This window comes from Aquarana catesbeiana, linkage group LG01 (assembly GCF_042186555.1).
Source record: "Aquarana catesbeiana isolate 2022-GZ linkage group LG01, ASM4218655v1, whole genome shotgun sequence".
Classification (NCBI taxonomy): domain Eukaryota; kingdom Metazoa; phylum Chordata; class Amphibia; order Anura; family Ranidae; genus Aquarana; species Aquarana catesbeiana.
This window is the reverse complement of record NC_133324.1, coordinates 694,394,312-694,410,044: the sequence shown is the minus strand read 5'-3', so window position 1 is coordinate 694,410,044 and position 15,733 is coordinate 694,394,312. Positions and strand designations below refer to the sequence as shown.

General features: G+C 40.9%; 1 long non-coding RNA gene across 1 annotated transcript in view; it reads left to right on the top strand.

Moving 5' to 3' along the window:
- Positions 1–12,089, top strand: part of LOC141118476 (uncharacterized) — a 28,357-nt gene extending 16,268 nt beyond the window's left edge. Inside the window, exons 2-4 of the long non-coding RNA XR_012237899.1 lie at positions 6,290–6,435; positions 6,529–6,616; positions 11,942–12,089. This is a non-coding gene — a long non-coding RNA (uncharacterized lncRNA). The remainder of the gene's footprint in view (positions 1–6,289; positions 6,436–6,528; positions 6,617–11,941) is intronic.
- Positions 12,090–15,733: the final 3,644 nt, after the last annotated feature.

Genomic DNA, 15,733 nt, shown 5'->3' with positions numbered 1-15,733 from the left:
TGCTATAAAATATATCCAATAAAAAAAAATTGAAAAAATCAAATTTCTTCATGAATTTAAGCAAATATGTATTTTGCTACATATTTTTGGTTAAAAAATCCTAATAAGCGTATATTGATTGGTTTGCGCAAAAGTTGTAGTGTCTACAAACTATGGGACATTTTGATTCAATTTTATTTATTTACTTATTTTTTTACTAGTGATTATAGCAGGACTGCGATATTGTGGGGGGCATTCAGACACTAACTGACACTTTTGACACTTTTTGGGGACCAGTGACACTAATGTAGTGATCAGTGTTAATGACACTGGCTGGGAAAGGGTTACCATCAGGGGTGATCAAAGGTTTAATTATGTTTCTAGTAAGTTTTTTTTTCCACAGTGTGGGGGGTGTTTTTACTAAGGGAAGGCACGGATCCATGTCCCTGCTTTGCAGGAACACAGGATCTGTGCCTTCCCTTGTTTACATAAGCAGACTGCCATTCTGCCTCTCTGCTGGATTATCGGCGGCTGCCGGAAGACATCAAGTCCGCCGTACCAGAAGAGTGATCGGATCCTGCTGTGTGTGATGCATGCGCGCCCCCTACCCAGAAGAGACGGATCATGTATATACTGTTATAGGGTGGCCCTTAAGTGGTTAACCATAAAAATGAATTTTTAACAACTGCCCTAATGTTTACGCCTTAAAAATTACTAATACTTACCCGAGCCCCCTCTCGATCCAGCGATGTCCACGAGAGCCTTGTCTCTCTGGGGACTTGCACTCCTGATTGGCTATTAGTAGCAGTGGGAGCCATTGGCTCCTGCTACCGTCAATCCCAGCCAGTGAGCCAATCTAGAGACAGAGGGGGCAGGGCCAAACTGCGTCTCTGTGTTTGAATGAACACACAGAGCAGCGGCTCAGCTCGGGTGCCCCCACAGCAAACTTCTTGCCGTGGGGGCACCCAGCATGAGGGAGGAGCCAGGAGTGCTGGCGTGGGACCCGAGAAGTGGAGGATCTGGACCAGTCTGTGCAAAACCACTGCACCGAGCAGCCCACACACAATCTGGCGGTTCAAGCAAATAGCTTGCAATCTGACTGGAATGTATTTTCTTTTGTAGAATTCTGCAAATTTAAGTGGACTTTTTTAGATTGTGCTATGTAGGCCAGCTTAACACACACCTCAAGGCTAAATACATTTCATTTAATGAATTGTTAGGTAACTGCTCCTACCTACAGAAGAGTCACTATGAATAATAGAAAGGAATGAGGCACTGTGTGTAAAAAAAAAACAAAAAACATATGAAGCATTATAATGAAAAGGCACTAGGTTCTATGTGCATTAGAGAGGTATAAGGCACTATAAGCAATGCTAAGGCTTTTGGCATCTGGTGAAATAAAAGTTAGGAGGTACTGTATGTAATACAGATTTATAAGCTGTTGCATGTAATATAGACGTAAAAGGAACTGCATACGATAAAAAATATGAGGTATCATATGCATTAGAGAAAGGCTCTGTGTGATTTTTAAGGATGCTTATGAACTGCTGAATTAAATAAAGAAATTAAAAAAGAAATTGTTGCTCCCAAAATGTTTGCACTCCAGGATAACATTAATATGAACACTTAAAAGGTTGAGAATAGCGACACTTTTAGGGTAGGACCAATGTATTCAGTTGATTAACATTCATTTTAGACTTATGGATCATCGATTTAACTAGTGAGGGTTTTCCTATAGAAAATCTGGTTTCGGTTTACAGATTACTAACAATTTTGCCATTGCATAATATCTGTTTTATTTTTTGATGTATGTAATAAAAAGCAAATACTTTAGCTAGGAAAGTCAGGACCAAGAATCCCTCTTCAGGCTTTCCTGTTAGTGTCAATTAAACATCTTGCTACATCTGAAAATCTTATTGGATCAGCATGAACATTATTCACAGACTTTGTTGTACTTTAAATTATAAGTGCAGAGAGGTCCATTTTCAGATGTGACCCTGTCAATAATGGCTAGTTCAGGAGGAAAGGTCTCTTTTCACTGGCAAGAATAGTTATGTTGATACATAATAAACAATGACACATTTTACATAACAAGCAATTGAACACATACATTCTTTTAAGTGATTTATATAGGAGCAGGATACATGATTACATGGGAGCAGAGCAGCCTCTGTGCTATGTTGGGAGACCTGGGTATATTCTAAGTGGCCCCTCCGGGGGTAAGCACTACATTGCTACATGGAGAAGAAAACATTCCCCACTGGATTATCTATGTACATTGAAGGGATTTTAACAAACGTTATTGCAAATTCCTACATTTTGTTATTCCGAAGAAAGCTGTTTATGTCCCCTTTCACACGGCTTTCCGATCAGGTCCGCCTGTCAGTTTTTCAGGCGGACCTGATTGGAGCCTCCATTTACTCCTATGGAGCGGCAGATGTGAGCAGTGACATGTCCGCTGATACGCGCTGCTCTCCGATCCTGTCTGTGAAATCCAGATGGATAGTGACCCTATTTTGCCATCCGTCTGGAGGATCAGTGGATCAATCCCCCGCTGAGCAAACGGAGTCCATCAAGCAAATAAGCCCGTGTGAAAGGACCGTTATTTGTTTGTGTCCATGTGCAAAGTGAATTTGAATGGGAGTGACTTTTTTATTATTGATCAGCTGCTGCACTTGCGGGGTTCTAATGAGGAAGGTGCCAGCATCTGCATTAGTTCAGAAGTGATTAACCCTTTAGTATCCCACCAAAACTGAAATGTTTGTTGCAGAGAATGTGAGGATGCCCAAAATCGGATTAGTATCTTAGTGAAGACTTCTGGTAAAATCAGTGAGCTAATCACACAAGCAGGAAATTACATTTCTAGGGAGCGTTCCATACACTATCTATGTACGGAATGCCTCCAGGTTGCCATATTGCATTTTACATAAAATTATAGTGCTGTAGATTGAAAAGAAAAGGCCATTTCAATAATGTTATATTACAGTATGGCTTGTGTCGCAATTGTATCTGCAATATTATTTTATTTTTTTATTTGCAATCATTTTTTCCCACAGAAATGGGCTTACCCTTTAAACTTTTCAGTTCAGCAGTGCCTAACCGACATTTATCTAAGTGTCTACATTGACAGGAGTACTTCTTAAACAATATTAAATCATTTTCTTCAGTCCAAGCATACTAAGCCTTGTCAACACTGCCGACATATTACCTAAAACTGCTGCCAATAAGGTAAGGCCTTGAAGCACAGTTACATGTAAAGGTTGGATTTCACAGATAAGAAAATTTCAGTCAGATGGATACACTTAACAGTTGGACCAATTACACTATTTTTAGACCTCCTAAACATATATAGGTTTTTGGCTGTGTGCTTACTCCATGGTCTCCACATTCAGAGATCCAAGAAATGTTCTCATAGCAATAAAGCTAGGTCCTTTTTGTATAATGTTCCTGGTTACCAGCCAAGCATATGATTTCCATACTAGGCAGTGGTTCCTAGTGTTTCCTTTTAGCATTTGACACTGGGCATCTGACCCCTGCTACCATAATAGCTGTTAATGGAAACTTCACCTCATGCAAAGATAAGATGGATTTTTGGCAGCTGTGAGACATTAGAAAGAGTAGGAACAGACTGGGTAGGAATTGTAAGAAAAAAAAGAAGGCATCTGTACCTAGAGAGACGCTCAGCTGGTTTCTATTATGCACCAAGCCCTCATTTATTAGAAAAAGGGTAGCCAGGAGACAGAAATTAAGAGTTTTCTGGATTGAGAGCAAGAAGGCCCAAATCGCCTTCATGCAGCCAAACTTTCTCCAGCATTAGGAGCTGTAGAGGTAAAGAAGAGCCTGTAATACTGACGGGATCATGGTTTTCTAAGAGTCGATTCACTGCCCTGCTCTTTATTCATGTTATGCAAACAACCATTTTATCCCACTGCTTAAAAACCTTTGTGCTTTCTTTTCCTTAGAAAAGAAATAAGTTTTGATATAATCTTTCAGAATAAATAGATTTTTATTAAAGTGACCTTTTTTTCTGATAGTCTGAAAGTCATATAAAAACAGAAGCAGAGTTATTGGCTGCTCAAAGAGTAAATGTCTATCCTAAGTCAGCAGATTAAAGGGATAATCTTGAAGGTGATTGTGTTTTACCACCTGCAGCTTCTAGACCATTGATGTCAATAAGTCCTCTCAGTTTTCACTGGCAATTTCAAACACACGTTTAATGAGAAAAAAAAAAAGTGCACAAACTTCACTGTGTGAAATAATGTTGTAAGGTTGCATGTGATCTGTATTAAATCCAGGTAAAAGCAGTGTGATGTTGTCTTGTGAGGTTAGTGTATTTTGTAGCTGTGTGTATGTAAGTTTGAACTTAGCATAGCTATTTTTAATCATCTTAACCACTTCAGCCCTCAGAACAATTTACCCCCTTAATGACCAGGCCATTTTTTGCGATACGGTACTGCGTCACTTTAACTGACAATTGCGTGGTCATGTGACATTGTACACAAACAACATTTATGACCTTTTTTTCCCACAAATAGAGCTTTCTTTTGGTGGTATTTGATCACCTCTGCGGTTTTTATTTTTTGCGCTACAAACAAAAAAAGCTGACAATTTTGAAAAAAAAAAAAAAACAATATTTTTTACTTTTTGCTATAATAAATATCCCCAAAAAATAAAAAATAAACAAATTTCTTCATCAGTTTAGGCCAATATGTATTCTTCTACATATTTTTGGTAAAAAAAATTGCAATAAGCATATATTAATTGGTTTACGCAAAAGTTATAGCGTCTACAAAATAGGGGATATATTTATGGCATTTTTACTAGTAATGGTGGTGATCAGTGATTTGTAGTGGGACTCGGACATTGTGGCAGACAGATCGGACACTTTTGACACTTTTTTGGCACCAGTGACATTTATACAGTGAGCGGTGCTAAAAATAGCCACTGATTACTGTATAAATGACACTGGCAGGGAAGGGGTTAACACTAGGGGGCGATCAAGGGGTTAAGTGTTCCCTAGGGAGGTGTTTCTAACTATGGGGTGAGTGGACTGACTGGGAATAGCGAGAAATCGCTGTTCCTGATCACTAGCAATAGACAATCTCTCTCTACTGACGGAACAGGGATCTGTTTGTTTACATTGACAGATCCCCGTTCTGGCTCTCTGTGAAGCGATCGTGGGTGGTCAGCGGACAGAGCGGCCACCGACCACACGCATGGGCTCCGGTGTCGCGCTGTGCCTCCTATTGCTCTTAAAGCGGCCGACGTACACCTACAATGATTTGCGCAGCCGTGCCAACCTGCCGCAGTATAATGATGGCAGCTGGTCGGCAAATGGTTAATTTGAATAATATAATGTGAAAAGCAAATTCCTGTTTTTTATTTCTTTGACACAACTGGGAATTTAAATTGAACACAGCTATAATTTATCGAAGGCCCATTTACGAAGGCCCATTTACACTAATATGTTGTGGTAATGCATTTAACATGCAATAGCTTGTTGCTGTACCATTCATTTTAAATGGTTCATTAACATGCTAAGGCAACACACCTGCATTGTAGCTCTGCAATGCACAGTAACACATATTACAAAAGAACGATCAGGTCCAATTTTTAGCATGGTAATGGGCTGCCCTTACACAATGGGGTTGATTTACTAAACCTGGAGAGTGCAAAATCTGGTGCAGCTCTGCATAGAAACCAATCAGCTTCCAGGTTTTATTGCCAAAGCTTAATTGAACAAGCTGAAGTTAAAAGCTGATTGGCTACCATGCACAGCTGCACCATATTCTGAGTGCTCCAGTTTTAGTAAATCAACCCCAATGCATTTTGTGACCAAAACTCACATTAATGCATGTGAATTGCACTGTGAAGAAGTAAGTGGGATATCAATAAAGATTATCTTCAGAGAAGATAGCAGAGGAAGGGTTCCTTTAATGCAACAGGGAAAAAATACTCAGTCCTAAATTAAAATGACATGCTTGGGGGGTGCCTTTAAGCTGAATATGGTATTATGGAACTCTAATTTTCATAGATGTCAGCAACACCATATGCCAGTATCACATATTTTGGGTGCCTAATTTATTTGTTTAACTTTTATGCTCATTTCAACTTGAAAACCAAGATTTTTTTAGGTTGTTTTGGTTGTGACACCAATCTGAATTGACCAGTAGTAGTCACAGACGGCCTAAAAGCTATATAGGAAAGTGTACTCTTTAAAAAAAATAAAGCTAAAGCCCCCAGCTTCATACAAATTGGTCAGTGACAACAGTCCCGAGAACTAACTATGTTTTTTGCATACCTTATCCAGGTCAAAAATTCTGAAAAATGTGAAGCAAGGGACAGCTAGGTAACTAATATTCTTAGTTAGAAACCTACAATGGCAACTTCCGTACTTCTCTTACGACATCTTTTCTGTGAGTCTGCATCTGGAGGAAGAAGCATTTTTAGAAGAAGGTTTGCATTGTAATTTCTCTCATATTGAGTCTCTGCTTTGTAAATCTTATAATGCATTATTTGGTCTTTTGGACTATTTTTGTCTCTGCTCAGATGTAAATTATCACATGGAAACAAACAACTCCTCAAATCTCGCACATCATGATAACTTCGGGGACATGAAGTGAGCATATTCTGCTCTGTGAGTACACCAACAACAATAAAAAACTTGAATAATACTACTAACCTTTGAAACACTGTACCCAAAACTAACCAAAACTTTGGGCTGGAGTTGGGATTTAATATATTTTTATGTGTTTCCCCTTACTTTGTCCATCTGCTTTCTATTGTTATGCAATAGCTGTCTTAAAAAAATAAAGATTTTGCGTGCACAAAAGGGTAAATTAGTGATGTATATATTTTACCCACAAATGCATAAGTAAGCAACACGCACCTCATTATAAAGAAGGATCTACATCTATCTTTTCTTTTATTTCTGTGTAAGGTTCCAGGATAGTTAACTTCACTTCTAAAAGGACTTTATCTGTTAAATGAATCTGATTTCTGTTTGAATATTCTATGAGGATGTTAGCAGTTAGCTGTAACCAGAGAAACAAAAATTTATGTCTGCTTTTCATGTGTGAAATATTTCCATCAACAGATGTGTATGTAGCTTACTTCACAATTATACATTTCTTTATAGTTTTGGATCATATGGTGTGATGTTACCAAAGCTTTTCCATGTTCAGCTTTCTAGGGTAATAGAAGCAAGCAATTTAAAACACATATTACATGACATCAGGTGTCAAACATTTCCATGAACACAGCAATGGCTTAAAAGATCATTTTCTCCCACAAATGTTACAGGAAATATAACTGTGATATTCCTTGTCTCTGCCTGTCGCTTCATTATTTTTTCTGTTTATTGACATACAGTATTGTGGGATCAGCTGCTTGCTGGATTTTTTTGTACCTTTTTAATATATACACTATTGCTTCCTTTTCCCTATTGGTTAAATAATTCAAAAACATAACCATGAAGTCATTGGGGGTGATTTACTAAAGGAAAATCCACTTTGCACTGCAAGTGCACTTGGAAGTAAAGTCGCTGTAGATCGAAGGGAGACATGCAAGGAAAATAAAAAACAGCATTTTAGCTTGCACATGATCAGATGATAAAATCAGCAGAGCTTCCCCTCATTTCAGATCTACCCCTTAGATTTTGACCGACTGCACTTTCAAGTGCACTTGCAGTACAAAGTGGATTTGCCTTTCGTAAATAACCCCCATTGTGTAAATACTGTACATACAGTACATTGTTATCAATTAAATAAAAATGCCAAAGTGTATATTAAACACCTGTGCCTAGGTATATAAACTGAATTATAAATAATATGGGTGAGCCGCTGCTATCTATGTTGTCCCCTTTGGTGAATCAATGTAAATGAATAAATATACAGACAGCACCTGCTTCACCTTAAACCAGTTAATAGTGCCACTACTGTTATGGTATGTGCTGTAACCAATCTGTACTGAGAATTATGGTATTGTGACAGTTTATCAAAAATGTGCAAAGAATTCTATGATATAAGAATTTTAAAGTGACAATTATAGTGCAGGTGTCATGGTTATGCAGTAATCTTTCTCTGTCAGCTTACCTTCTCCTCATGTGTTCAGACTAAGAGGCCAGCCACTCACACCTGGCTGGTTTTATAACCTCTCCTCTAAGCATGGCCCCACCCCAGGCCCTATCAGGGAACCCTATATTAACCTGTCCACTGCAAGCCAGCAGTGCTGATCAACCATTGTGTGTTAGCTTTTGTGTGTACTTGCTGTGTTTCCTACATCTGATTCCAGTTAGTGACTTTGGTCTGTTCTTGACTATTCCCTTCTGCTCGTGACCCTGACCTTTGGCGTGTCCCCGACTATCCCTGTTTGCCCATGACCCTGAAGCTTGACGTGAACTCTGTTGTCCTTGTCTGCTTGTGGCCCCGACCTTGGCTTATTCCCTTACTATCCCTATCCTCCTGTTGCCTACTGTGGGTGTGAGCTGGGGGACCCTGGGGGTCGCAACCTGGAGCCAGTTGCAGCGCAGTCTATCCTCACCACTAGAGGCTCTGGTGAACACCTGCTGGCTCTTAGACTCCGCGCCCCAGGGGATCTTACGCTCTAACCCCGGTGGGATCCGTGCTGGTGTTCCAGTGGCCCTGTGTTCCTTACCACCCTGACTCCCATCCGCAGCAGTCAGGGGTAGGGTCCACTACCTTGCGGTGCACTCCCGATCCCAATGGTGTGCATCTGTCACCTAGCCTCAAGGTGACCTGACAGCAGGCTTTTGATAACGTCGCACATAAATGACGAAGCGCATCAAGCTGGCTATATTTTTATTAATTCAAAAATGCCAAAGTGCTCTTAATTATAAAGAATTGGTTTCCACAACATCAAGGGCCAATCGTTAACAGGTTTGGCCATACGGTATCCTGATTCAAATAGCAATCAGCACACAACTTTTTTTGGCTTTCTAAGGAAAGGTAAGATTTAAAACTGTCAGTTTGAACCACCATTAAAACCACTGCCCTTTTCATTTCTTTTTTTTTGCTTTTTTCATGTGTGTCTTATTAGGGAGATTTCACTTAACCTCCTGTCCTGTAGATTTAACAGAAGTAGAAAACATGAATGTGAAGTCATTGTGTAAATTGATTATTATTACTTAAATACAAGTGCCCGTACAAACCCATGTTTTGGCTAAATTTTGCTTGTTCAGAGGTTCGGTGAACTGCACAACTAAATGGGTGTTTGGCCAAGCCAAAGCTCTAGGTGCAGCAGGAATCTAAAAATGTAGCAGCATTTTTTTTCACCACTGCTAAATGTGACAGTTTCTCACTCAGGTTGGTTGTTAGGGTACCTTTTTCTGATGATTAATTAGACCCCTTTCACACTGAGGGCATTTTGCAGGCACTATAGCGTTAAAAATAGCACCTGCAATCCACCCTCAAACAGCTGCTCCATTGTCTACAGTGTGAAAGCCCGAGGGGTTTCACACTGGAGCGGTGCGCTGGCAGGACGTCAGGAAAATTCCTGTCAGCAGCTTCTTTGGAGCGGTGAAGGAGCGGTGGGTTTACAAATCAATGGGGCAGCGCTGCGATACCGCCGGCAAAACGTCTCTATTGCGGGCGGTTTTAACCCCTTGTCGGCCACTAGTGGGGGAAAAAGCTCCCCGCTAGCGGCCGAAATGCGCTGCAAATCCGACGGTAAAACGCCACTATTTTTACCGCCGACGCTATGGGCGGCTCGGTGTGAAAGGGGTCTTAAACTTGAGCTTGGATGGGTGCAGACTGCAGAGTAACTGTGGAATACTCCTAAAGAACAAAGTAACCACTTGAAGACACCTCTGACTTCCTTAAACTTCCTAGCACAGTCCTTGCAGCAGTAAAGAACTGGGCTACACTGGGACACCATAAGTAATGTACACTTTTAAGCACAGGCTGATTCTAGAGATATAGCAGCCACATGTTGTCAGTGGGATCTCACACACTGCTTTGTACTCACAAATGTCCCAGGCTATTTTGATGCCTCCTTTTCAGCCAGACATGTCTCCTGTGGGCTCTTCAGACCAGATCCCCAGAAAAGTTCCTCGTTCAGCTCCAGAAAAATTCAGTACATTAGGCCCCCCAGCTCTGCCGCAGCTGGGACCTCAATCAACAAGTGTAGAAGCACAGCTGGATGTCCCAGAAGGACAGCAGCCCTTCAGGCTGACAACTTCTCCTCCTGGATAAGAACAGGGCAGCTCCAGCCTCAGACTTTTTATGCTCACTCCCAGTTACCATCTGGGCACGCTCCCCCAGGGATTGGCTGGGACAACATAAATATTCAGCTCCTGATTTGCTTCATCCAGGACACTACTTTCCAGAACTATCCAGATGGCAGGGAGAAGCAGCGAAACCTGTAGCCAGTGAGACACAGAACAGCTCTAAATAATCACATTTTGCTCAACCGATTACAGTGGAGCTAGAAAACTAAATTTACCTAACCTAGCTAGCACCTAACTGGGAGGGTGCTACAATTACATACTCTATTTTTAACCCAAAGAGGTCATTGTTATGCTTCTCAATGCATCTGCAGGCAGATAATGGTTGATGAGAGGAGTTGGCAGGGTGCTGTATAGAGCTTCCTAAAAACCTCACAGCATCTGTCCTCAGTTCTCCACTAGAGCCCTTAGCCCTGATGCAAGCAGTGAGCTAACTGTAAAAATCTCAGTGTACAATGAAATGGGGTAAGCAATTTGAAGTAAACTTAGGTATTTTTTCTAGTTTTGGATAGAGCAGAGAGGGATTCGAATGCCTTTTTATTTTCCATAATTGAAAAGAAGAGAAAATTTCAAATTTTGGGTTGTCCCCAGAACAGTAAGGCCCCTTTCACACAGATGCCTGTGACTTGTGGATTCCTCTGAGCAGGCGGATGACAGGTCTGTGTCTCCACTCACTGTGCAGAGTGGACACAGACACAGTTCCGTTCTTTCTATGGGGAAATTGGGTGGAAATAGACCGCCTGTCCATTTTCATCCGATCCGCCAGATGGATGGAAAATAGGACCACTATCCGTCTGGATTTTGTGGGCAGGATCGGATCGGTTGAGACATTGGGGGTTATTTACTAAAGCAAAATCCACTTTGCACTGCAAGTGCACTTGAAAGTGCACTGAAAATGCACTTGGAAGTAAAGTCGCTGTAGATCCGAGGGGGACATTCAAGGAAAATAAAAAACAGCATTTTAGCTTGCACATAATTGGATGAAAAAATCAGAAGAGCTTCCCCTCATTTCAGATCTACCCCTTAGATTTAGAGCGACTGCACTTCCAAGTGCACTTTCAGGGAACTTTTTAGGTGCACTTGCAGTGCAAAGTGGATTTGCCTTTTGTAAATAACCCCCATTCTATGGATTAAGGTGAAAAACCTTCTATGGTGCAAAATCCCCCTCAGCCCCCCCTTACCTGTGCCCAATCAGATCCAGCAATATGCACGAGAGCAAGGGCTGTCTCCCTCCTCTCTGGGCAGATTGATGGCAGCGGGAGCCAATGGCATGCAAAGCAGCTTTCCAGGGAGGCACTTGACGAAGAGGAGGGGTCTGCAGCACCATCGGAGGACCCAAGAAGAAGAGGATTGGGGCTGCTCTGTGCAAAACCATTGCACAAAGCAGGTAAGTATAACATGTTTGTTATTTTAATAGTTTTTTTTTAAATGGAGCTTTAATGTATCTTTAAATTCCAAGAAATGCATCTAAAATCTAGGCAAGTCTGATGCTTAACATGCATAACATGTCCCGTGGCAGAAGAGTGAGCAAAGTGTAAATCCAAAAACAAAATCGTAATATGTTACAGCTTACCAGCCTTTGGGTGCAGTGGCTGAGGTAGCTAAGAAAATTTTCAGCAAGTAGAGAAAATGCCTATTGGTCTTCCACAAATGTCCTTGTCGCTTCCTGAGAGCAAAAAAACAACAAAAACAATGTTGTTTTGTTTTCTGTACTGCTAGAGCCATCAACTTCCATGTATTGGAGAAGAACAAAGACAGATATATTTGAAGTCCTGCCTGTGTGGAAATCGTGTCTGTATAGTGGAGGAGTAAAGCCACACAGAAACAAGATGTGTGAAATGAAAACTAATGCAGAGACATCATCTAAGGACTGGTAATCTGTAATATATTACATTTCTACTTTTAGGTTTAGATACTTGTTATTGGAAAGGCTCTACACAGTGTGGCTAGGGTCAAACAGTTAAAGAAGGCTTCTGACTGGATATTCTATCTAATACTATCATTGTACTATAAGCTAGAAATAAACAATAGATTTTGCTACTTGGATGATCTAAGTGTTCCATATAATAAATTAGATTATGTTTGTTTTATACAAAGAAAAATATTTTTCATTGTTGCCTAGAAGCTAGAAATTGGAGACACCTTGTAAGTTTTTGAGTTTGTCTCAGTTGCATTCATCTGCTGATAAAACTGTTTACTACAATAGGTTTTGAGAAAAGACCACCAGGGTTGTATTCTATTTTGAAGACAGGACATGTTGCCTATTTGGCTTCATCTAAACTGTCTTTCCTATATGCATACTTGACTTCTCAATCTTCCAAAACTTATCAAAACAAAAGCATGCTGCGTTATAAGAGACTAGGGGGTTATTTACGAAAGGCAAATCCACTTTGTACTTCAAACGCAAACTACGAGTGCAAAATGCAAATGCACTTGGAAGTAAAGTCGTTGTAGATCTGCAGGGGACATGCAAGGAAAATAAAAAACAGCATTTTAACTTGCACATGATTGGATAATAAAATCAGCAGAGCTTCCCCTCATGTCAGATCTACCACTTAGATTTACAGCGACTGTACTTCCAAGTGCACTTTCAGTGCAATTTCAAGTGCACTTTGCACTTGTAGTTTGCACTTGTAGTGCAAAGTGGATTTGCCTTTCGTAAATAACCCCCTATGTGTGCGACTATAGATATAGGCTATGAAGAGCTCAAAATCTGGAAAACAATACATAAATTCCTTTTGCATTATCTTCATCAATACTTATTATCCATTTGTGGACTGCATAACGCTGTTTTAAGGCGGAAAAGTGTCTCTCTTGTGCTGGATCACATACCTGGGCACTTCCAGGGTGGGAGCACAGCACAAACTGATCAGCAGGTGCCGGCCAATAGATGTCTTCCGGCACCCCCTGATCAGCGAGAAGGAAGACAGGACAGAGCTCTGCATATGTAAACAATGCAGAGCTCTGTCCTGTCAGTGAGTATGTGGCAATTGTTTTTTCCCTGCAAAGCAGGAAATAAAAACTGTTACATCCTTTAGTAAAAGCACCTTACAGTAAGCACATAAACACTGGTTAGGTAGACATTTAACCCTTTGATCACCCTACATATTAACCCCTTCCCAGCCAGTATCATAAGTACAGTGACAGTGCATATTTTAAGCGCTGGTATCTGTATTAGTGTCACTGGTTCCCACAAAGCATCAGTTAGTGTCCGCCGTAATATCGCAGTCCTGCTATAAGTCCCTGATTACCGTCATTACCAGTATAAAAAAAATTAAACAATAAAAAAAGTGTACATATATATATAGTATCTCACAAAAGTGAGTACATCCCTCACATTTTTGTACATATTTTATTCTATCTTTTCATGTGACAACACTGAATTAATTACACTTTGATACAATGTAAAGTAGTGAGTGTACAGCTTGTATAATAGTGTAAATTTGCTGTCCCCTCAAAATAACTCAACACACAGCCATTAATGTCTAAACCGCTGGCAACAAAAGTGAGTACACCCCTAAGTGAAAATGTCCAAATTGGGCCCAATTAGCTAGTTTCCCTCCCCGGTGTCATATGTGACTCATTAGTGCTACAAGGTCTCAGGTGTGAATGGGGAGCAGGTGTATTAAAATTTGGTGTTATCGCTCTCACTCTCTCATATTGGTTACTGGAAGTTCAACATGGCACCTCATGGCAAAAAACTCTCTGAGGATCTGAAAAAAAGAAATGTTGCTCTCAGGGGCGGACTGACCATTGAGCCACTCGGGCACTGCCCGAGGGCCCTGGGCCACTAGGGGGCCCCATCAGGGTTGCCAGCCTCAGTAAAACCAGGGACAGGAGGCATAAATCTGTGTTTTTTTTTACATCTGTCTGTGTATACTGTGTGTACATGTATGTGTATACTGTGTGATTGTATACTGTGTGTGTGTATACTGTGTGGCCCCATAATCTATGATTGCCTGGGGGCCCCATAATCTCCTATTGCCCGGGGGCCCCATGAGTTATCAGTCCGCCCCTGGTTGCTCTGCATAAAGATGGCCTAGGCTATAAGAAGTTTGCCAAGACCCTGAAACTGAGCTGCAGCACGGTGTGCAAAACCGTACAGTAGGAGTGGAAGTGTCCATCGCGCTACTATGAGTAATAACAGTGAATGTCTACAAGGTGAAAAAATGCGTGATGATATCTATAAAGAAAGCAGCAAAATCTGAAAGTGTTCACACTACACAAATTGGCAATAAAGAATAGAGGTGCTCTCGCGCAATCATATATAATCTCACACCATCACACACAATAATGATTCTTCAAATGTGTATAAAGTGCATAAGTAAAAAGTGCATCAAAATAAAGTGCATAGTGTTATTTAAAAAGGAACAGTAAAAATAATGATAAATAAAAGTGCTCTGTAAAGTTCTCTCTATCCGTGAATTGAGATTGAGAAGATCTAGAATGATGATTTCTGAGGGGCAAAGTTCAAACGGTGGATAAATATAAGGTGGCTAAGTGTAGCAATAAACAAGCCGGCAAAAGTTCATAGATGTCTTCACAGATGGTCTCTTAATGACCCCGGTCTCTCAGAACTCTCACCTTATATGTATGTTAAAGCAAGCATCACTAATTGACACCCAGTTGTAAATCTGTGTACAGCATCGGAATGGGGCCCAAATGTTTCTCATCCAATAACCATGGCTCTGGCAATTTTCTCTCTGCTCCCAATAGTGCTCACATGTCTGTCAAAATGTATTTGTGGTCGGCCACTTATGATTGGTGATGTGCAGTGACACCTTCCTATACAGGATAGATATAACGATAGCTGTGCAGCGCTAGAAGTGAGACTCCCGTAATTCCTGAATTTTACTCTCCGGGTTCTTCAGAAAGGAAGCTACCTCAAATGGAAGGTGGAGGAGCGCAAGGTCTCAAACATCCACCAGCTCTGTGATGTGGTCATGGAGGAGTGGTGGAGGACTCCAGTGGCAACCTGTGAAGCTCTGGGGAACTCCATGTCTAAGAGGGTTAAGGCAGTGCTGGAAAATAATGCTCCCCATTCACACCTGAGACCTTGTAACACTAACGAGTCACATGACACCGGGGAGGGAAAATGGCTAATTGGGCCCATTTTGGACATTTTCACTTAGGGGTGTACTCACTTTTGTTGCCAGCAGTTTAGACATTAATGGCTGTGTGGTGAGTTATTTTGAGGTGTAAGCATGAACACTGATCTCTCTCTCCTCCTAGACAGTCCCACCCCCCCCACAGTTAGAACACACACTAGGAAACACAGTTAACCCCTTGATCGCCCCCTAGTGTTAACCCCTTCCCTGCCAGGGACATATATACAATAATCAGTGCATTTTTATAGCACTGATCGCTGTATAATTATCAATGGTCCCAAAAATATGTCAAAAGTACCCAATTTGTCCACCGCAATATCGTAGTCCCGATAAAAATCACAGATCACCACCATTACTAGTAAAAAAAAAAAAAATAATAATAAAAATGCCATAAATCTATCCC